This window comes from Carettochelys insculpta, chromosome 4 (genome assembly GCF_033958435.1).
Source record: "Carettochelys insculpta isolate YL-2023 chromosome 4, ASM3395843v1, whole genome shotgun sequence".
Classification (NCBI taxonomy): Eukaryota; Metazoa; Chordata; order Testudines; family Carettochelyidae; genus Carettochelys; species Carettochelys insculpta.
In genome coordinates, this window is record NC_134140.1 from 135,978,030 (window position 1) to 136,001,821 (window position 23,792).

The following is a 23,792-nucleotide window of genomic DNA, read 5'->3' on the forward strand; positions in this document are numbered from 1 at the left end:
TGAGAGCTTGATGGCAGAAGGCCACGTCCCAGCCGCCCATCCTACCTCTTCATACCACAGGGAAAGAGTCTGCCTGCTTGCCATGAGAGAGGTGAAAAGAACTGAAACAAATAGCCCTTGAATAGGCCTCTTCAACATTTAAGAGCAGTCTAGTGGGAGCGAAACATGGAAACGACAATCCCTGAGCACATGCATTATGGCTTTTATCATTCAGATGGGCAACCCCCACTCCATACACACAGGTAAAACTTCCCAGCTTGATTAACTGCTACTGCTTCCAAGTAACAGCAAGTGACCTTCTGCTATCTTGGGAATTTTTTCCAGAGGCTCGGCATGTACTAGTAGCAGCCATAATTGTCTTTTACACAGACAGCTAAAAATTACTCTTGATTTGACTCTCCTGTTTTCACACACCACTTAAATGTAAGGAGCAGCAGCAGTGTGGCATTAATGAACTGAAAGCAATCGACATTTATTAAGCATTTGGTTTAAAAAAATATTAATGTGTCTCTTTTAACTTCCCGGTGCCCAGAAGCTTGCAAATAAGTTTGTACTCTGCAACTTCTGTCCTTTCACACGTGTACATCAAGCATTCCCTTCCCCCAATTTTTCTAATGGAGTTTGAAATTAACATAAAAAAAGTTTGAAAATCAACCTCACAGAAATCAGCACCATTTTACGAACAGTTTGTGCTAACAGCTGCTGCAAAACCAGAGGGAACACAAGCCTATATTTAAATTTCTCACAAAGAGAGTAGCAAATACGCAAAAATGAAGAGAGAGGTTGAGAAAGCAGAAAGAATATGGTCCCCACGTTAAGTTTTAAAACAGATCAGTTTTTGGCCAACACTACTCAGCTTAACGTAAAAACTGGGTGTGAAGGGGCTGCTCCAAATTCAACCAACTTTTTTTTTTTTTTAAGATGCAACTCTTAAAGCTCTATTACCATGGAACCTGATATACCTTCAGGAACCAACTGGAAATAATTTTCTATATTGCAACTAGGATTAGTTAACATTGTTATTTTTCTTTCAAAAACTGAAAAATAAACATCTTTCTGTAGCAGACAGATATAATAAAGATGAATGCTTAAATTTAAACGTGTTTAAATTCCATGCAACCTGACCAGATGCTTATGAGCTGTCCTGAAAAGGGATGGAAAGTAAACTCATGCATAAGCGCCTTCCTAAATATGGGCCACTATGATGCATTTTTATGCAAATGTAAGTAAAATTTATTCAAACTGCATGCACTTTTTTCTATGGGTTTTTGTTTAATCTGAACAGACAAATCTGTGCAGAGCACTGTGTGTGGCCACAAGGGTCTGGGGTTAATGCCAACTTTGTTGTAATAACCACAACATTTTAAACCAAACCAAAACACCTCCATGTGAGCAGATCACATTTAACTCATGCTGATAAGAACCATACACAGTGTCACTAAAGCCAATGCACAAACAATTGCAATGAAAAATATACATTGCAGCATAATATTATGGGGAAAAGGGCAAAATATTGTCTGTTCCAGGGATTTTATTTTGAAACACAGTGGGCAGAATGAGGATACCAAACACCTACTTAGTAATAACAGAATGTTGCAACTCATCTGCACTATGTATTTTCAGCAGCTGAGGGAATGCACTAATTTACACTTAATTTGTTCTGATAGTTCATTTAAAAGTGAAGGTTGCACCTACCCGGCTTGGCACGGTTGGGACCTGACAGGTCCCAAACAACAGAATTTGCCAGACCAGGGAAGGTCCAGGGCTTCTGCCCCAGCTTCCTGCTTCCCCTGGACTCATCTCCCTAGGCTGACACAGGGCTCCAGCTCTTGGCCCCATGTTCCTGGGCCTGCCCTGGAGCTCCAGCCTGATGGGTCTCTGGCTCCAGCCCTAGCCATGCTTCTGGCCTCAGTTCCTATACTGTGGTTGCCAGCTGGCCTCAGCCCCAGGATTCTCTGGTCCCACAGCATCCGTGGTCCTGCCAGACAAGTGCGTACCAAATTTAAGAGGCTCAGCCTGCACACGTCAAGTAACAAACTAAAACTTCATCTCCAATTAAGTCACAACTCAGTGACCTTTTGAGTGAAAAATTATCTGGAACAAAAGGAGTTTCAACCACTGCTCCCTAACTGCCTGATGTGCTTTATTTAACTGCTTCTGTTTGGTTTCCTTTCAGCCAGACAAAACGATGCACATAAAGTTATATTTACAGAAAAAAAAACACTTTTGCAAGTCACACTGAAGCAAAATCCCCACACAACAGTATCACACAAACTGTACTGTCAGTTTACATACGATTTTCTTATCTTGGCAAAGCCTGATGAAATGCAGTTTTTCCAACAGCAGAAGGTGATTTACAATTTTTTCTGCTTCACATACCATAGTTTAGAATACTGAGGTCACTACTCTGAATTGAAAGCCCCAGCTACCAGAGCATCCACAAATACTGGCATGGCATTAAGCAAAGCACCTTTGAAGTAACAGGATCTCATAAGTCAAACAAAAGGAGCAGAGGGTGTTCCTGGGTTTGCTTATTCTGCTGCAGCAAGTATTTTTATGTTAGTCCAAATAAATTCTCCCATATTAGCACACTCCTGTACCTAATGCAAGAGACATGGATCTGTAAAAATGTCATCACCAGCTTAAAAAATAAAAAACCCCTCGTCAGAGGGAAAATCAGCCTTAAATCATTTAGAACCCAGGATGGTACACATTTAGCACATCACATGCGCAGGACTGATGGGCTTCTGGCGTGAGCAGGATATATGAAGGACTCTAAGAGACTGTACCTACAGTCTTCCTTCATGTTACTTCTCAGAACTCCAGATTTCTTCATGACTTTCAAAATTGCTCTGCACAAAGTTAGGGGGAAAATGTTCCCTTGTCTTTTCTGAGCATGATAAAGCTGGGCTGAAGAAACATAAGCCGTCACCCTGGCAGAAGCAGGGCAAGCTGTACTGATCTAGGCCTCTCTCGAGTGCTAGGCACAGAGCCCAACTAACAGGGCAGGGGGCTGATTTTTCCAAGGGATAGCAAGCTGCAGTTCCCGCTGTAATAAGGGTGGAGCTGGGAGCCCTCATAAAACTAGCCCATGGGACTCTCTCCATTGATCCCAGGGGCATGGAGAAAGGCCCAACCCTCACGTACCTATTCTGTCATCCACAGTAGACATTACGGAGGGGAATATGTTCTGCTGCTTTTGGAAGCAGCACTAAAGGGCCATGTAGACCCTGAGCAACCACTGCAGGCCCACCGCCTTCATCTTCACCAGGGAGGCTGCTGGCAGATGGCAGCTGGTTCAAAGAAGAGCCAGGAGACTGATTAACAGATCTGAAGACCTACATCAGAGTAACAAATCCAACATGCTCAATTACTTTAGCTCCACAATGAGAAGGTTAAAGGGTGGCTCGGTCACAAGTCTATTAGTACTTATCCAGGCAACAAACATTGGACCACAGGCTCTACAATCTTGCAGAGAAAGGTCTAACCCAACCCAAAGGCTGGACACTGAAGCTACTTTCGGACTGGATAGAAGTTGTACATTTTAACAGCTACTGTAATTAACCATTCTAACAACTGACAAACAAACATGATGCCAACTCCATCCATGGGCCCAGACCTAATTCATCTGAGGGTTCTGATGGAGTTGGCATATGTCGTTTACGAGCCCTTGGCTGTTATCTTTGAAAAGTCGTGGAGATCAGGAGAGATCCCGGATGATTGGAAAAAGGCAAATGTAGTGTCCATCTTTAAAAAAAGGGAAGAAGGATGATCCAGGGAACTATAGGCCAGTCAGTCTCACATCAGTCCCTGGAAAAATCATGAAGGGGCTCCTCAAGGAGGTCATTTTGAGGCACTTGGAGGAGGGGAAAGTGATCAGGAATAGTCAGCAAGTCATGCCTGACCAATCTGATTAGTTTTTACTATGAGATAACTGGCTCTGTGGATACGGGAAAAATCAAGGGATGTGATTTATCTTGACTTTAGCAAAGCTTTTGATATGGTATCCCGCAATATTCTTGTCAGCAAGTTAAAGGAATATGGATTGGATAAATGGATGGTAAGATGGATAGAAAGCTGGCTTGAGGGTCAGGCCCAATGGGTAGTGATCGACAGCTCGATGTCGGGATGGTGGTCGGTTTCTAGTGGAGTACCCCAAGGTTCGGTTCTGTGTCCTGTTCTGTTCAACATATTTATCAATGACCTGGATGAGGGGTTGGATTGTACCCTCAGCAAGTTTGTGGATGACACTATGCTAGGAGGAGAGGTAGATACGCTGTAGGGTAGGGATAGGGTCCAGAGTGACTTAGACAAATTGGAAGACTGGGCTGCAAGAAATCTGATGAGGTTCAATAAGGACAAGTGCAGAATCCTGCTCTTGGGCTGGAAGAATCCCAAGCATCGTTACAGGCTGGGGTCCGACTGGCTCGGTAGCAGTTCTGCAGAAATGGACCTACCTGGGAGTTGTAGTGGACGTGAAGCTGAACATGAGTCAACAGTGTGTCATTGTAGCCAAGAAGGCTAATGGCATATTAGGTTGCATCAAGAGGGGCGTTGCCAGTAGATCCAGAGAAGTGATTATTCCTCCTTATTCGGCTTTGGTGAGACCGCATCTGGAGTACTGTGTCCAGTTCTGGGCCCCCAGTTATAGGAAGGATGTGGATACACTGGAGACGGTCCAGCGGAGGGCGACCAAAATAATTAGAGGGCTGGAGCACATGACCTATGAAGAAAGGTTGAGGGAATTGGGACTGTTTAGTCTGCAGAAGAAAAGACTGAGGGGGACTTGATAACAGCCTTCAACTTACTGAAGGGAGGCTGCAAAGAGGCTGGAGAGAGGCTGTTCACAGTGGTCACGGATGGCAGAACACGGAACAATGGTCTCAAGTTGCGGTTGGGAAGGTCGAGGTTGAACATTAGGAAAACCTTTTTCACTCAGAGGGGGGTGAAGCATTGGAATGGTCTACCCATACAAGTAGTGGAGTCTCCATCCCTGAAGGTGTTTATGTCTCGCCTTGACAGAGCCCTGGCTGGACTGATCAGATGGGTTTGATCCTGCCTAGCGCAGGGGGCTGGATTTGATGGTTTTTTTAGGTCTCTTCCAGCTTTATTGTTCTATGATTCTAGGATCACTGACAATTTCTACATCCAGGCGGGATGTTTTCCTAAGACACATGCTCTAGAAGATATTTTGTGTACATCCTCTGGCCTGTGTTACAAAGGAAGTCAGACTAGATTAGCAGTTCTCAAAGCGTGGGTCACCACCCAGTACTAATGGGATTGCCAGGGCTGGTTTTAATTTTCTGGGACCTAGAGCCAACACTGAAACTGGAGCACCACAACCTGGGGCCATAGCCCTTGGTCTTCAGTTTTGGTCTCCCCTCCGCTATCATGGGGCAGTGGAGCTCGGATGTCGACCCCTTATTCCCCAGTCTGAGGGCTGGGCAAGCACAGGATTCAGTACCCGCCCTGCTGGGGATCTATGGTCATTTTTGTTGTCGGAAGGGGATCACAGTGCAATTAAGTCTGAGACCTCCTGGACTGCCTTCTAGCATGACAAACTATGGCTCCTTCCTGCAGACTGACTGACTGACAAGGAATCACTGCTGTTTAGCGGCCTCTGTTCTCCTCTCTTTGTCCGCCCAACCAGGATACACAGTTCTGCCCTTATTTTGCAGCTTTTATTGAGAAAAAAGAGGGTAAGAAAGCGTCCAGCCTGCACATCTCCATTCTGTGTAGGCACAGTCCAAGCCCAAAGGGAACCTGACCTCAGCTAGAATGGCCATTACACAAACAACAGTAACTCCCACAGAAATCGGTGCATATATGAACATGGATCTATCCTCCACAATGCATTAAACTAAACCTTTGCATTTTTAACGTCACTTTAGAATTGCTTTTCATTATATTTTCAGTCTCAATGACCAGCAGTACAGTATCTCTGTGTGGCGAGAGAGTAGCAAATACATAACAGAATGTCACAGACTATGCATTCATGTAGCAAACAGACAAATTGGTTTATAAGTGGCTAAAAACAGAGGGGAAATTACCATTCATTCAGCTTCTACTGTGCTTTTATTTGTTTCTGCAAATTCAAGGTACATGCCTTGTGCCAAGGCAATATCGGCCACCTGCCCTTGGGAGTAACGGAGAGCTTTCTCCAATGGTCCAGGGCCTTTACAAACCATACATCATTTCAGTATATTTGAATAAACTTTCAGCCATTGGCTAGACTGACACTGTAGCATTAGGTACAAGTTTGTCATGCAGATTAAATTTAAAATTGGAAATGAATTTCTAGGCCCGAGAGATAGGTTTTATGTTTCTTCTCCTATTAAAAGAAAATCCTATCACAGAAAACGTGGTAGTACAATAGAAATACCTACTTAAGTAAATACCTGTGGCATAAATATACAAGGCAGAAATACACATCTCGTGCATCAAAATTCCGCATTGCCACATAAGCCTTTTCAAAGCAATGTGTGCTAACCACATCTGTGTTCTGTAGAGGAGCAGCCTCATCCCATGGCTCTTTGTGATCCTTTCCATGATACTTCTAGGCTCCAGGGCAGAGCATAACCGGCACTGTCGTTGGTACTTGTGACATGCTCTAGTTTGGCAGGGTGTAGTGGAAACAGAAGATGCAGGTAGATGCCTGGGTTAGGTCTCTTATTGGTACAGTAAACCCTTAATTTAACAGACCCCAGTTTAGTAAACTTTGGGAACAATGGACATCCACCAGCTCCCCCGCCCGTGCCCCCGCCATTGTTCCCAAAGTCTGCTGGGGTTTGTAAAATCTTAAACCCACCAGCCCACCTACCTCCCAAAAAAGTATGTAAGGCAATTTCCCAGAGCTGCTGGAGCTGCCTCAGCTGGAGGGGCCACCACGGCTGATGGGCTCCTGGCGTGAGCAACATATACAAAGGACTCTAAGGGACCGTAACTACAGTCTTCTGCCTCCGCCACAGCCTGGATCACGGCTGGACCTGCCACATATTCTTCCCACTGGGGCTGGGGCACATGCATGGGCATAAGGCACTTGCGTACGAACCCCATCCCTGGTGGGAGGAGCGTGTGGCTGCTCCAGAGGGGTGGCAGCTCCTCCCGGCCGTGGCCGCAGTGGGGCTCCAAGCCACAGTGGCTCCTGCTGCCATGGCATTGTCGTCTCCAGCCGCAGCAGTGTCAGGGCCCCTGCTGCTGCAGAGGGGCTCCAAGCTGCAGCCACAGTGGAGTCTCCAGCTGTGGTGGGACTCCTGCTGCCAAGGCTGGGCTCTGAGCTATGGCAGTGGCATTGACGGCATCTCAGCCTCAGCAACTCCAGCGTCAGCTCCAGCGATGGTGGCTCTGGTGAGTCACTAGCATTTTTTTTTGGGGGGGGGGGGAGAAGGGAGGACACTGGGGCTACAGGAGCCTGGTGGGGGTGGGGGGCGCTTAATACCATTTCTGTAGCATAGAAAATTGTGTTTCTTATTTACCGCAAACCCTCCGATTTAATGGACTTTCTGCATTAAGGGACAACCTCCCCACATTAGTCCATTAAGTTGAGGGTTTAGTGTACTCCAATTCCTCAGCCTGCATACCAGGCACAGGACACAGACCCTGGCTTCCTGGACAACTTCCCAAGTCGCTTGATAATCTCAAGCGGAGAACTTTCTTCAGCAACATAAGAGTTAAGCAAACTACCAAATTTACGTCGTCACTGCAGCCAACAAAAAACAATCATTGGATGCCCAGGAAGCTCAGAGCCAAGATAAAGGCAAAAGAAGCACAAGCTTTTGTAAATATGGAAGTACGTGAATAAGGCATCCAAATAATGTCACTCTGCCGTGCATTAACACCATCCTCCCCACTTCCCTTCCCTACCAACTTCCTCTTGTCCAATGTGGAAGAGATTGTTTTTTGGACCCAAGAAATCTTAGGTCTTTCAGAAATCTGCAGCCATTGTCCCATTGTGCACAATATCCGACTGGGGAAGCCACTTAATGTATCTGCTTTTTAGGTGGAGAACAGAATTGGGATTAAATAACAGGTTTCACACACAAAACTTCCAAAAAGCCAGTGCAACTCACGAAAGAACGAAAGATTCTTCTCAAGGTGGGCTGATTTAAATCAAAGCCATTTAAACTGGCAAGAAGAGAACCTTGATTTAAATACTCAATTAACTGTGTTTTGCATTTGTACTTTTTACCTGCTTCCCTAAAGAAAGCTTGATTCTCATTAATTGGCAGCCCTTCAAACATGTTGATTTGCAACTAAATATGTGCTTTACACTAAATTTGGTGTTTCTTTGTGATAACCACAATGACAAACCATAGCTATACATATTTATGTAAACAATTATATAGCTTAATGTTTATTCAGATTCTTTAATTTTACATTTTTATTACGTTAGAAAATGGCAGAGAATGTGCTTGCTTGTTATTTACAAGTAGATTAATGTTTTACTTCTGATGCGTGTCAAGCTCTATTTGGATGGAAATTAAAATTAAATTAAAATGCACACAAACAGTTTTAATTTAATAAAACTACCTTAGAATTTGCTGGACACACAAGTTCATCAATCCATGTTTTTCCTTTAAACCCAACTGATTTACTGAACAGTTCGTGTGGTGTGATTAATTAACTGAAGTGGTTGTTGCTGGTCACCATGTCTTCAACATTTTAGAACCTTTTCATACGCAGCATTTATCCAAGGAGTGATAGACGAAACAAGCTTTCCTGCTTTTTCAACTCCCACTTTGTTTATTAACTTTTAATAAACTATTTGTTGAACTGAACATATCTGAAATAAAGAAAAATATCCTCTCTCTACCCACAGAAGAGGATACTGCTGTCAAAAGCTCTCACGTCAACAAGCTCTGCTTTCCAAGTTCTTAGCTAGTGATTTCCACCAGTTTAGCCGTGATTTTCTTTAAAATTTGACAGCAAACATACACTGCTTATTTTTATCTTCTGTATTTCATTTGTTTCATTATTTTATAGTAAGTTTAGACAATGTAGGTTTTCAATTTCAAATCTAATTTTAATGTTTAGGGTTTATTTTTTTAAATATAAACCTATATTTAATTTCAAATTCAAATAACATGCTTTAATTTTAAAATATCTGATAAAACCCAATATATCACGACAGGGATTTGGGATGTGTTATCTCTCAGTCCCCGCTTCCCCCCACCCCAGTTTTCTTCATATAGTCATAGATTTCTAATACCACAGGGGACAATTATAATAATCTAATTTCAATTCAAGCAAAAGACACAGAATTTCACCCATTGATTCTTGCTTCAAACATAACTAGCACGTTTGTTTTAAAATTGTTGGTTTGAAGATTCCAACAGCTGGAGTATTTATCACTTCCCTTGCTAATCGGTTCCAATTAATAATTGGCCTATTAAAAAACCTATGCCGTATTTCCAGTTTTTGACCGTTGCTGACTGCAGTCTGCTGCAAATATCTCAGGTTCACATCTGAATACTGTCCCTTTGTTAGAGGTTAGAGTACACATTCTGAAAAATGAAAGCATACAAAACTAGCATTCCACAGACTCTTATAAGATTCCTGAATCACCACTGAATTATTTCTCAAGTACACCATAGTCATCTAAAAACTGAATGCACTAGATCAACTTTATTTGAAGTTTCTAGGCCAAGCCAGTTTTGAGACAAGATACTGTGCGCGGGGGGGAATAGAGTTTTCTAAACATGATTAAGACTTAAGAAAGTAAGTCTAAACTCCATATCATAAGTGATTCACCATCCAAATCACTGCAAAATTTTACCAAATAACAGTCTTTGCTGCCTATAGACCAAATATGGTAAGTATGAAGTGGAATGGACCTTTCTGAGGATTTTAGAGAAGTAGACATGAGCAAGTTTATAAGGGAAAGCAGGTTTCACTTTAGCTGGAGAAAGGAAACTCTCTTTCCATAATACAAGAGCTAAAAGCACCAAACAAACAGCCCTAGCAATAGGAAAGAGAACGGGATCCATTTCCTAACAGCAACTTCTTCCAAAACGTCAATGAAACCGAGATGTATATTCAGGTGAATAGGTTAAAAAAAACAGGGCCCCCTCTTTCAATCTTTGCCTTAACCATAAAATGGAGAGGCATTAGGAAGTTCACTGATCTTTTTGCATCACTCCATGCTGATGTCTTGTTTCTACTATGCAACATCACCACGTACTTCTCAGCAGCACAACACAAACACTGCAATGGGACATTAAGACATCATGATGTGATTAATTTGGAGCTCCCAGAACCTCCATCAGGGGATGAAGTCCCTCTCCAGTGCCTGAAGGGTAACTGCAGAAAGCACTGGTCTGCGTTACACAAAGTGGCAATTCTCCTACCTCTTATTCCTTGTGGCCCTACTGATGAAAGATTTCCTCTGCCTTAATGCATATTATTCCACCCTATTGCAATAGTGTAAGTCTTTTTATAGCACTTCTCCACACTTTGGATCCCCAAAGCACTGGTGTAAGGAGTTAGGAATGGCAGTGCAGAGCTGGTAAGAAAGTAGAACCAGCCACTGCAAGCCTGGAGGTAGGTTTGACTATTCCAAGGGCACTGTCTGCTTTATGGAAAGGAGAACCCTGGCCAGGACACACAGCTCTATGGACCAACACCATCCTCTCCATTCACTAACAGGACACTAGTGAGGAGGTTACACTGTTTGACACAAGAGCAGCTCTACCTAAAACACCTACCCTGAGAACACACACATCCGTAACTGCTCCCATTCTACCAAGGCACACTATGAGAAACATCCAGAACTAGGACCATAAATACCAAGGTGACCGATACATTTGAAATAGATGATCAACCAGAGACGAGAAAGCCTCTCCTGCCAGCCATCAACAGGCACCCAAAGTCTACTGAGGACGTATTTAATACATGACAACAGGTGCTTAATTTGCACCCTAGGCAGCCATGCTAACTTAAGCAGCAATAATGCAATGTCACCTACACGCACATAAATCAAGCAGCACCCTCACGAAACAGTAGAGCCAAATAGCAACGCTGCACAAGCTTAATAAATTGCTTAGTTTGTTCTCACGGTATGGCAAGTTCCCCCCACCTTTTATGTTCTGAGCAGGTACTACTGGCATGGAGCCCTGGACTCAGGGGGCTACCAAAATACCAGAAATAAATACTACTCAGTTTCGCACTTGTCCTGCTCAGTGGCCTCTGTGTAGCACCGACACCCCACCCACTCCTCTTACAGACGGAGTGCTTCACCGAAAGTCAACAGCTCTGAGATCTGGTGCACAATATGGCCGGGGGAGGAGGCAGAGGTTAGCGTGGCACAAGGAAATGGGCCCTGCCAAGAACTTCCTCACCGCAGCTTTCCAAGAAGCAGGGAGGAACACACACCAAGACCTGCAGCATTACCCCAACCAAACCGCAGCACAACAGCCTAGGCAGAGAGGAAGTATCTCTTAGCTAGGCAGGTGGTGGGTCATTTAACCAGAGCTCCTCAGAGGTTTTCAGACTACTAATTTCCATTGATTGCAGAGGATATAAGGACCCTAATTACCTTCGAGAATCTGGGCCTTAGGGCTTCGTACATCAATACCAAACCATCACTCTCTGCCCAGAACCCCATAAGCAAATCACAAAGAAAAAGACGAGCCTGCTGCTGTCTTCTGCCTTGATTTCATTGCAGCACTTACACCTTGCGCTGGAGCCAGCAGGTGAACCAAACCTTTCGGAAGGAACCGTCAGAATGCTCAGCCTCGGACTTCCAGCCTGAAAGCAAAGGAGAGGCCCAACATCCAGCCCACAGACCTTTCGTAAACAGCCTTTTCCCTGTTCAGCTGTTTGGGGTCGTCTTGCTTTTCCCAAGAGAACACTGGTCTGCCATTTCTCTATCGTTAGCACATCATTAGCAGGCAGACCTCCTGCACACACAGTGCAGCCAAAGCTGCAGGCACTACTCCCCTACCACCTTGTCACTGGAACTCACTGATACAGCAGGGACTCTGCAAGGCCTGCCGGTGACTGCCCATAAATGCGGGTCTGATTCTGCTGGTAGCAACGCAGTCTGTGAGCAGCCTCGCTGCAATCCACAAGGCTTCTAGTCAGGTACTACTCGGCCTCAGTCAGGGTAGCAGAACCTGGCCCTGTTGCTCAGCAGGAATATAGTCCCTGATACGGCCCTTTCCAGGTCCCGAATGCAGGAACACTGTACAGCAGCAGCCCTCCGTGAAATCAAAGGAGCCACGTATGGAAAAGGCACAGCTCACAGTAAGGGTATCGACTTCCCCCATCGTTATTTTAATTGCATGAATGTGGTGTCAGCGCAAGGTGCTCTGAAGCCCCACTCCGCACAGACCAGAAGGCATCTCAGTTCCACCATAACCACAGCTAGCCGTCTTCTTAAGTCCAGGCTCCTTTGTGCGCTTCCCTCACCCTGCCAAAATGGAGCAGCAGCCCCCACCCGTCCGTTCCCTTCCCCCCGCAAGGAAGCGGAGCCCAGGGATCCACCCGTCAGCTAGCCTGAGGGAGACAGAGCAACAGCACCCGGACAAGCGATCCTCCCGCCTCAGACAGCGACAGCACTGGAGCAAGAGAAGGGGCAGCCGGAGTCTCCAGCTGCCAGCGAGGACTCGCACGTCGCCCAATCATCACACTGCTGCCCTCACGCTCTTTAATTAAAATCTAACTCCCCTTTAACATCACTGCGTGCCAGCTGAAAGTTACTCTTTTAGTTTTTTAAAGCCTCTCTTTACGCTTTTCTACAACAGACCTTTTAACTCTGCCAGCCTTTTAGTAGCTACAATGTTAAGTATTAATACTTCTCTTTTAATGTTGCTGTTCTTGAGTGTCTCACCTAAGGAGGAAGAGGGAAGATGTGCATTTTATTTCACATGATCATTAAAATTTCAGATACACATTACCAGGAATTTTATAGAGGCTCAGCTTTGCAATTTTCCTATAGGGCCACTATTGGAGAACCTAATTAAGCCATGTATTTGTCGAGAAAATTAAATGGCAAATAGAGTTTAATATAGCCAAGCTTCCAACTTCATTTTGTCTATTCACTTCTTATTTCAACAGCACAGAAGGGAACCAGACCATAAACTTCTCCTGAAAAGCTGCCAAAATGGTTGTAAGGTAAAAATACATCCATGGGTAGAGCTATGTGTGGGCACAAAATTGATACATGCATCTACAAAAAAATGATCCCCGGCTAACTGCACACACAGCTGCAAATGTGGATACCACAGATACCTGTAAATTTGCAGGGTTCTAGGTACAAAACTTGTATTCACATCCACATCTATGTGTACCGCAATCAGCCACGGACAGACAGCAGATTTGACGGGCTCTGTCCCTAAGCAGGATCTCTCCTTCGGCTGGCAAATGGCCAGAAGATTCTGTTCTCTTGCCCCTTACACAGGTGTTCCAACCCTCTGCCTCCAGAGGAAAACCTGCTCCTATGATATCGAGGCTGTGTCTACACTAGCCCAAAACTAACAAAATGGCCATGCAAACGGCCATTTCGAAGTTTACTAATGAAGCGCTGAAATACATATTCAGCGCCTCATTAGAATGCCGGCAGCCACGGCACTTTGAAATTGACGCGGCTCACCGCTGCACGGCTTGTCCAGACGGGGCTCCTTTTCGAAAGGACCCCGGCAACTTCAAAATACCCTTATTTGGGAAATTCCCCGAATAAGGGGATTTCAAAGTTGCCAGGGTCCTTTCGAAAAGGAGCCCCATCCGGACGAGCCGTGTCAATTTCGAAGTGCAGCGGTTGCCGGCATTCTAATGAGGCGCTGAATATGTATTTCAGCGCTTCATTAGTAAACTTCGAAATGGCCGTTTGCATGGTAAATTTTCACAATGGAGGAGGGTAACTAGTGGTGTTCCCCAGGGGTCAGTCCTGGGACCGATCCTGTTCAACTTGTTCATCAATGATCTAGAAAATGAGGTAAGCAGTGAGGTGGCCAAGTTTGCAGATGACACCAAGTTGTTCAGGACAGTCAAAACCAAAAGGGATTGTGAAGAACTACAAAAAGATCTCAGCAAACTGAGTGATTGGGCAGCAAAATGGCAAATGAAATTTAATGTGGGTAAGTGTAAGGTAATGCATGTTGGAAAAAATAACCCAAATTACACGTACTACATGATGGGGTCAAATTTAGCTACGACAGATCAAGAAAGGGATCTTGGAGTTATAGTGGATAGTTCTCTGAAGACATCCACGCAGTGTGCAGTGGCAGTTAGTAAGGCAAATAGGATGTTAGGAATTATTAAAAAAGGGATCGATAATAAGACAAAAGATATCATACTTCCCCTATATAAAACTATGGTACGCCCACATCTTGAGTACTGCGTGCAGATGTGGTCTCCTCACCTCAAAAAAGATATATTGGCATTAGAAAAGGTTCAGAAAAGGGCGACTAAGATGATTAGGGGCTTGGAACGGGTCCCATATGGGGAGAGGCTAGAGAGACTGGGACTTTTCAGTTAGGAAAAGAGGCGATTGAGGGGCGATATGATAGAGGTATATAAGATCATGAATGGTGTGGAGAAAGTGAATATAGAAAAATTATTTACCTTTTCCCATAATACAAGAACTAGGGGACACCAAATGAAATTGATGGGTAGTAGGTTCAAAACTAATAAAAGGAAATTTTTCTTCACACAGCTCACAGTCAACCTGTGGAACTCCTTGCCCGAGGAGGCTGTGAAGGCCAGGACTCTATTAGGGTTTAAAAAAGAGCTTGATAAATTTTTGCAGGTTAGGTCCATAAATGGCTATTAGCCAGGGATAAAGTATGGTGCCCTAGCCTTCTGAACAAGGGCAGGAGATGGATGGCAGGAGATAAATCACTTGATCATTGTCTTCTGTTCTCCTTCTCTGGGGCACCTGGCATTGGCCACCGTCGGCAGATGGGATGCTGGGCTCGATGGACCTTTGGTCTGACCCAGTATGGCCATTCTTATGTTCTTATGTAATTCCTGTATTTTACATTAAACCTACTGAGTTCTCCAAGAAAATAATTCACCTGCACTGGGACTAGTTATACTGAGCAAAGGTGACTTCCTTTGTGATTAAAAGGAACAACGGTCTAGATCCACAACAGGACACACTTGTTGTGATGCTCACACAATATGTAACTTTTAGCAAGTGACAGGAATACTGGCACCCCAGGCAGGAATTTCTGTGGGGACATGGTTTTTTTTGTAAATGTGGACTGCAATTTTTTTAAGCATAAAGAAGCCCAAAAGAGTCATGCAATGAGTGTGCATGAGAGAGGTTAATGAAAAATTTGAGTGGAAATGGCGAGTGGTAAAATGATTTTGTTACAACATACTAAAATTTATACAATAAAAAAGATTAATAGAAATCACCTTCTGGGATCTTGTTGTAATATCATAATATTCCTTTATTCTCCTCCCTTTTCTGTTGCTAGCAGCCAAGAGCATGCAAGGAAATGTATTCCTTTCCCTGCTCCCAGGCCAGCTCCCTAGGCAGGGAGCTAGCCTAGGAACTACAGCTCCCAGGACAACTCTGGTTCCTCCATCATGCCCTGCAGGCTCCCGCTGGACAGCACAGCAGAGAGGAAGGGAGAGAAATCAGACATGGAAAATGCATCTGCATTCTTCACACTGCTCCTGCATTCAGGCCTGCAAAGCCTCAGGTAGACACCTAGGCTCTCAATCCAATGAATGGGAAGAACTAGAATGCAACACCCAAACCTCCAATGCTACGCAGGGAGCCAACTAAACTTGCCAATGGGAGAGGCTGACAGAAGAGGTGTATGCTAAGCCCAGCCCCGCTTCAGAAACAGGTGCCTCAATCAAGACTTTAGGGAAGTGCCGGTCTCTGCCTGGGAACCGCTACTAGAAACAGCTCCGCTGGAGTCAGACCATTCAGGCACCGAAGCTACTCCTTGTGAAAATGAGTTATGTGCCCACCTCACTTCACACACAATGGCTGGAGGGACAGCCCACCTTTAGCTCAGTCTTTAGAACTGCCAATGCTCCTACCTTGCCAAAGAGGAGAAAGCATTTTCACAGGATCTCCGAACAGGGTTCCCTCTAATTTGTTTCTGTCCATGGGCAGAATACATTCTTTCTGTGCACCACAGCACCTGGGCACATGCACCACCAATAGAAGCACACGCCACCATCTCCAGGCTCTCTGCTTATCAGCTGGATGGCACCTGAAAGCTTCCTGGGCAGCTGCCAAAGCACTCATCTGAAAGGGGACGCTGTCTCCCGCATCTCTCAGGCGAGCGCTCTAGCCGCTGGACTATGGGGGCCACCTCAGCCTCTCCTGTTGGAGCTCTTCCATTTTGGATTAAATAGCTAAAGAGAAAAAGTAAGAAAGAGAAAGCCGTGCTAGTCTGTATACTATCAAAACAAAAAAGTAGCACTTCTAAGAATAACAAAAGAATTTATTAGGTGAGCTTTCGTGGGACAGACCCACTTCTGGGTCTGTCCCACGAAAGCTCACCTAATAAATTATTTTGTTAGTCTTCAAAGTGCTACTGGACTGCTTTCTTGTTTTTAAAGAGAAAAAGAACAGCTGTATTACCTGGAGGTAACAGCAACCTGCGGGAGATGCAGAGGCTTCCTGCTCCCAGCCCCATTTCATTACGGATATGAAGTGGAATAGCGTCCAGTGACTTCAGGTGCATACTGGGAGAAGTGGCAACTGAGCAGTGACACCTGGGTACCCTCATGGGCCTGGGCCACAAAACTTAATACAGCTTCACAGAAGAGAGACTAACTAAGGAGAGAAAATAGAAAGCCTTGAAAGGCCACACGTTGCCCTGCCATTAAGGCAAGACACTCACATCCTTGACTGACTCATACAAGTGGCTTTGGTTTTATCTCTAGCAGGAAAAAGCCACTTAATCACCACTCTGCCCTGAACTAAAAGTACAGGCAGCCGCTGCTCCATACAGGGGGAAAATAGGACAGACCGGAGGGCAGTTTTACAGCAGAGGTGCTCCAAGGCTTCCTTCACTCAAGAGCCAATTTCCTTTGAGGGGGGAAGCCATTTTTACAGCGAACATGTAAGTGGCTCTAAAAAAATCACATTTCTCACCTTCAGAGCTCAGCAGTGTGGGTGTTCATATCTCAGCTATGTAAAAATACATCCAGGTGTTTTGTATTCATTCCACACACAAGGAAAAGTAAGGAACATAATCACGTATTGGCAGCTGGAAATCCTACGCACACCACACAAACAATAAAATCATGTCCCTGGGAACCCAGCAGTTACACAGAACATTTCGAGGAAGTTAAGAGCAATGGTGAGTAAAAATACTTATGTTGGATACATCAGAGAGCATGCCTGGACCCCTTTATAGGAATGAGTATGTTTATCATACTCACATCAGATTGAGAGTGCCACACTAATGTGATTTTGTAAGAAAGAACCGCTATCGTATATTGGAATCTATGAGGTCCTGCAGAAGTTGAAAATACATCTGACCAGATCCACCATAACACGTAAATACAAAGGGCCCGATTTTGTCATCTGTACTCGTACTCTGCTCCACACGTGGCTCTGATGGATCTACTCCAAGTATTATGTACCGTGAGCAATGGTGGTAGAATCTGGCCCCAGGCTGAAAAATGTCAATTAAGAAAAAACATTTATTATATTCGAGGAGGTGTGCACAGTGCTGCATAGGTTTCAAGAGACACTGAAATACAGCCCATAAGGTGAAGCACATGTAACACTGCTGGGTCAGATCCAAAGAGGCACATAACTACTTTTTTAAGGGTTTACATTTCTGCTACAAAACATACTAAGTCTGATTTTTCTGTGTATACAGCCTATTGCTTGTGCACTTGCGTTATCTGTTCACTTGCTCACTCTCTCTCTCTCTCTCTCATCACTCTCTCTAGGCAGGGGGAAAAAAAAACATTCCACAGCTATCTCACTGTCATCTATTATTCAAGAAAGGTCTCATTGAATAAATGTCTGTTCAGAGGCTCTAAACAAATTTCATTTCTGAACACACTGTCTGCAGCCCAGCGGGCTATTTCAGCAAGATAAGATCACACATTTAATCAAACGCTTCAAAAAAGAAATACACACCAAGTTTGCTTAATAACGTCAAATAATAAAGGTGCAGTGTTGACTGCATACTAATTTTTAGTGTTCTTTCTTTTTTGAGGGTCGACTCAATAGCCAAGGGTCAAGCGTACATGGGATTTCTACTAATTAGGGTTTCTGGTAAGGGCTGACTACTCTCCGGACCTGCTCACTTGAGCCACTTACCCATAGTTTTGCCCAAAACTATGGTGGCCCCCTTTATTTTAAACCAAACAGCTGCACATATTCTTCTCAAATGTGACAGACATAAAAGCATAAAACGATGGGATTCTAGTCCATGCCTGAGACACTTAGGCAGTGTGATTTTCTTCATTTCTGTTAACAAAATTACCAGTAAATCAATAATACATTGGGTGCAGACTGATGAGAGAATTAATATCCTTAGCAGTTAATAAGGAACCACGCCCACCAATGTCTGCACAGATGTTATAACACAAAGGTAAGTTACAAAAAAAGAGCTTTCGTTTCTTGATTGCCCGTTCCTTACTGGCAAAAGCTCCCGGTGTGGGGTAAGCTCGAGTTTGGCTAAATAAAGCACTGTGACCAATCCTCCCTGCAAGCAGAGCACTGGGGCAGCTGCCCAGCAGAGATGCAGGTGCCACCCAGCTGATCAGCAGAGCGCCCACAGCTGGCAGCATGTTTCTATCGGTAATGCCATGTCTGCACTTGCTTTGGTGTACATAACAAAATTTATCCACACATGGATGGAAACAATTAGAGGGACCCTGCCTGTGACCACAAGACACAATGTGAATTTGCCATGGTGTTGACTACAGCAAGAGCGCTAGGAACAGCTTAAATCAGCCCCAGCAATCTGACGCTCTGTACCACCCGGGCCAGATTTCCATTCTAGGATGTCATGGAGACAAAGAAGTCTGCATGTTGCAAAGACCAAGTCTATGATCTAATTGTCCACGTTCCTATCCACACTACAGGAGAGAGACACCGGCCTGCTTTGCCGCCAAACTCCACGGATTTGGGGGCAAACTTGGCAGTCCTCACCCCCCCATCACCATGCCGCTCTAACCATGAGTGGGATGCTCCACACAGATCAGGTTGCTCAGGAGGAGTGAGGCACTTCCAAGTGCCCGCAGTTACATGCCTGCCAGCACTTCGAAGTTTGACACTTTGAAGTTGCTGCAGGGAGAATTAGCCTAATGAAGTGCTGCATATTCACTGCAGCACTTCATTAGTAATCTCCCATCACCCTGATTACCGTGCCCCCTTTGAAGCTGGGGGCAAGTGTAGAGCCAACCAAGGTGAGTAAATACTTCAAAGCCAGCCCCAACACAGCTAACTAACCACTGGCTCTGTCAATCAGAGGGGGGACAAGGAGAGCACCTTGGCCTCAAGCTCAAAGAGGACCTCAAATTTAGATATTTGTTCATTTTTGGCATTTGATAAGTTTCACAACTTCTTTTAATGTGCATCCCTCAATAACTGGTCCATTTTTACACACAAAGGCTGGAACAGCATTTGTTAAAATAAAAAACATTCAAATTATGTATCACTCGTTAATGCTGCTTTATTTTTTATTTTTATTATGTCCAGGAGCCTTGAAAGCTGAAGCTGTCCTGGGCCTCTCCAGACTTCACTATTGGCATAGTTCCCAGTACTCTATCATAATGGGAAAATACAGAGGCAGCTAACTGAATAAATGTAGCCAATGGCAAGGGGTGAAATTATATGGCAGACATTTTTTGTACAACTAGTGTTAGATTTAAGTCTCATTAAAAAAGGGGGGGGGGGCAGCCATCCTCCCTGAACTAATTGACAGGAATTTGCATCATTTTGAAATGACCAAGTGTCAGCCTACGTCACAAACGCTGGTGAAAATGCTGCAAAAGCAAAGGAGTTCAACACAAGCCTTGAAACCCTCTTCAGTTCTTCCCAGCAGTGAAATCTATTCACAAAGATGGTTATGAGGCCTTTCCTCCCAACCCCCACTCCCCCCCAACCCCACCTTTTAGAATAGCTTTGAGGAAAGAAAGGTGGGGGAAAAAAAAAAAAAAAAGGAGCCATTGAAAAATCTCCTTACGGGGTCAGCTGTCAATGGAATGCATTTTAGTATTCAGGATACCCACCCATGCAGAACATCAAAAACTGGGCTCGGCTCCCTACTCTATTCTCACAGGCTTAGGCTAATGCTCAGTTTCTGAAGCTGGACTGAATACCAACGCACACTGCCTCTGCAGGACTTGTAAACAGCAACACAAGCAGATCAAACAGACCGGGGGTGTCGTTTCTGCTTAATGTTTCCCTTTTCTTGTGGCGCACCCTAACACAACAAATCTGGTACATTAAAAAAGGTCAACTGCTCCCAGGCTCCATGTGCTGTGTCCTTCAGTGTACACTACAGCCTTCTCCGCCTTCCAAAGGGAATAGGAACCCACGCCTACGTGGACAGAAATATTTTACCTCCAGCTTTTAGAAATAGGTTATAGTCACTTCTGCACAAAAGGAGCCATTCGCTTATTTCTAGGGTTGTATAAGCTTAAATCTGTACTCCTCTAGCACCATTCTGATTGAAATCATCTTGGGAATCTGAGCTTCAAGGTCCCAGCTTATTCTAAAACACCAGAAGCAAACTTTTGGGGGCAGGAGTGACATCCACTGAAGGAATTCCTTAAATCATTGGGTTTGGGGTTTTGTCCATTTCTGGTTAACTCTCGTAGTACCAAGTTTAAAAAGCTGGAGCCAAGCTTGAAAACGAAACATGGTGGATACACAAAACATCCTGGTACTGGCAAACTGATGCATTAATATCCATTTTAATGGTCTTTTTCCAAACTTTTTCCGTAAGATTAATGGCTCATTGCAACGTATCCCTCAATCAAAGTCAATTGTGAAATTTACATTCACAGTGAGAGTACAGTTCAAACCCCCTCCAACCAACACCAACTGAACCCCCCCCCCCACTGACAACAATGGAAGACAGCTTGGGTCCAATCACTTCAGAGTGGAACCAGGCTTGCCAGGTATGTAAGCAAGGGGCCAATACAGACTTCATCTAAATCAGAGGCTTACTGATTCTTCAGAAAAATCAGACCACTTTTATTTAGGCACCTAAATTTAGTTGTTTTTAGTGCTTAACTTCAGGCAGCCATGTCTGAGCCTTTTGACCAAAGATTTTCTTTACATCATACCTACATTTTTAGCACATAAGAGAAGGACTGAATGAAAAAACAGTCAAACATTTTCTCTCTGCCGAATTCCAAAAATGCCCACGAAGTATTAGAAGCATGTTAAAACACACAGCAAGACTGCACATGATGACAGCTTCTCAATTAACAGCCTATGTTGTCCCTTTCAATAACTAGAATGAAAAATAATGTTATCTTGTGTCTAAGAGAAATCACTGGGTTAGCCCAACATCCCTATCCCTCCCGTGTTGCACAGACGATCCCCTTCAAAAGTTCAAATAGTAGATTTAGGTCTGTAACCAGCTGCTTGTCCTTTAAATGTGGTGAGTGGGGGGAGATGACGGGTGAAAGGTTCATTAGGGAGAAGGCTGGCACCATTTTAAAAACTTACTCCAGTATCTGTTAATCTATAAGGAGCCACAGGCTTCTTGCTATTTACCACAGTAAACTCTTCCATATCCGGCAGCCCTGGGACCGAGAGGCTGCTTGATATTCAAATATTCTGAATAATAGAGTGGTATCTCTAGCAATGCATAACACTAAAGAAAAACAAGATTAGATATTAAGAAAAACAAAAATGTATGTAGAGTGCTTTATTTACCAACAGTAGTATTGTACACTGTAAATGTATACTGTATTTATTTGTATTTACTTTCACCACACTGTATTTATGAAAACACAACTAAAATTTACTTATGGTTAAAATGCCGGTTATTTGAGAATTCCAGATGACAAAATGTCAGATATGAAAGTTTACTGTATACAATGCAGTTATGCATCTATTATTAGAACATAAGGAGATTGACAAATTGCTCTGAGATTCATCTCCTTTAGGTCAGTCTTCAGAACAGAAGTGGGTCACTAGATTCAAACACTTCAACTCCTTCTGAGGGACCTAGTTAAGTTATAAGAGAGCCACTTATATGCACATGCTTTAAGACATCGCTATATGGGCTCATCTGCATACTTGGCTCAATCTAATTCTTGACCTTCCCCCCCACCTCTCCACTCTCTGATTTGCTCACCTTGATTATCTTTTTCTGATTTGTGCTCCTTGCTTACTGTTTTTGGTTCTCTGTGCCTTAAATATTGAGTCTGTTCTGGTCTGGCTATGGTCTGAAGAAGTGGGTCTGTCCCACGAAAGCTCACCTAATAAACTGTTTTGCTAGTCTTTAAAGTGCTACTTGCCTGCTTTTTGTTTTGATGCTTTAAGACAGTAATCCTCCCAAAATCTTTATGCTCATCCCAGTGAATTCAGCATGAATCCACATGGTCGTACAAATCACAGCCATGGAGAATCTTCTGTAGAATCAGGCTCTTTGGTCTTGATGCTTGACTTATGTTTCAGAAATATTCTGTTCAGACATAATGGGTCAGCTGGTGTAATCAGTATATGTCAATTTATACAGTTGAGGATCTGGTTTAATCTGCTCAAAGCAAATAGAGTGTGAGAAATTAAACCAAGGCCCCAATCTTACATCCACTGACGGCAAAGTTTTTCTGGAATTAGTTTTGAAGTATTCAGTTTATAATTACTAGAATTCCTGCTGCTTAATCACTGAAATGTCGATGGCAGTATTTACCAAATAAAAGGTATAATTTCATAAATTGATGATGTTATGCTATAGCTTACCAGATGCTATGTAAACTTAATGACAAGTAGGCATTTAAATTATACGCATAATTTAATATTATCAGAATGTGACAGCTTCTAAATACTGCTTTATTCTCCTCCAAGCAAGATTCCTCTCATGACCCATGAAACACAAGCTATCGTGATTTTCATTCCCATGTTCACACTAGTCTAAAAATAAACTGTAGTTTTAAAATACACAGAGCAGATTACAAATTCTCAGTTATTTACACTGGTTCATTAAGACTAAAATACTGTTTCTTACAAAGATATTACATCCCAACTCCTAGGGCAGTGATGTTGAAAATGTATAGGAGTACACCTGATACAGTACTCAAGCTAAGTCTCTTTTGAGTGCCATTTCAGTTTTGATCAATAGCTATTCCTTTCTCCACCTTGACTGTTCATTCTATTTGGTTCCAAAAAACCAGAAATTGAAGACCTGATCTGTCTCAGATTTCCTAGCTGAATGTGTTTCCATTCCATGCAATATATTCTACAGACTACCCTGTCAGATATCCGGCACTTCTCTATTGAAGTGCTGGACTGCAGATGATGTGGTCGAAGTCAAAATATTTTCCAACAGCTCAAGTTTTCAACAAAATGAACTGTTGGCTTATATGTTCAAATATATATTCACGCACATTTAATATCTATTACACATGCTCCCACCTTCTGACCTCTTTAAGGTCCAACCCAACTGTTGCTGAAGTCAATAATATTCCCTGAGAAAGGTATGCAAATTGTTTGACGTATAAATGAAAAAACATGGCAATGAAATTGTGATTAACTGGTGGCAGAACTGCAATATTGTACTGTATTCATTTATACCATACCATGATCCACAACAAAGACGTTTACAAATATGTTTTGTTTCAGTCTATATACACCAACTCATCCCAGTCTCTGCTAGAGGAAATGAACAGAGGTT

At 43.6% G+C, this 23,792-nt stretch overlaps 1 protein-coding gene across 8 annotated transcripts in view; it reads right to left on the bottom strand.

Moving 5' to 3' along the window:
* ADGRL3 (adhesion G protein-coupled receptor L3) overlaps window positions 1–23,792 on the bottom strand; it is a 738,987-nt gene that overhangs the window by 711,029 nt on the left and 4,166 nt on the right. The gene's annotated exons all lie outside the window — the stretch shown is intronic.